Source organism: Bison bison, unplaced genomic scaffold, assembly GCF_000754665.1.
Source record: "Bison bison bison isolate TAMUID 2011002044 unplaced genomic scaffold, Bison_UMD1.0 scf7180017864048, whole genome shotgun sequence".
Classification (NCBI taxonomy): domain Eukaryota; kingdom Metazoa; phylum Chordata; class Mammalia; order Artiodactyla; family Bovidae; genus Bison; species Bison bison.
Window position 1 is genome coordinate 4,333,653 of NW_011494620.1, and position 828 is coordinate 4,334,480.

An 828-nucleotide genomic window follows, 5' to 3' on the forward strand; every position below is an offset into this window, starting at 1 on the left:
CGGGGCTGGGGCTCTGACTGCCGAGTTGGCGCGGAGGACCCAGCCGCCGCCGCAGCGCCGGGAACCCACCTGTCCGCACCCGCGAGCTGAGCCTCGGGGGTCAGTGTAGACTAGTAGGGGGGTTGGGGGTGTGCGGCGCCGTCGGCCAGCCGAGCCGCCCCGAGCCGGGTTCACTCCATTCTTGACCTAAAACTAGAAATGAGAGAAGGGGGCTCGGCGCCGGCCGAAGACGGTTGCTCATGCACACGCACCCTGAGACCCGAAGGCAGCCTCAACCCTCGTGCCCTCCGTGGGAACCTGTTCCCCTGGGCGGGAACCTCAGACTGTCCACTGAGTCAGTCCGGGACGACGGGGAAGGCGGGGTCAGAGGAGAGCACTTAGGGAGAGCCTTGTCACTTTATTACTTACTTACACTAAGTTCGATTGTTTGCTTGTCATTGCTTTGCTATTTAGAATGCAAGTGCTGAGATGTTGAGAGGTGAAAACCTAACAGGGGACAGAACCAAAGGCTTGGGGCGCAGCCCTGCCCCACTCATTCCCAGGTGTTGCTTTAGGCTGCTTGTCCCGCGCGTGTCAATCACCGCCCCCTCCCATCCCACCCCACCTCGCTCCATCTGGGCTCTAGGTCCAGGCTGTCCTGCCAAGATCAGTGGGGGCCAAAGGAAGACAATGGCCCTTGTGTCTCAGGGAGCAGAAGAAATACTTGTCAAGTTTTGTTTTGCTTTTTTTAGAAGGAATATGGAAGGCATTTCCTTTCAGAGAGATGGGATCACTGAAGATGTAAGACTGACGGTAGAGTTTTAAATATCTTTGTCCAAAATGACAGCT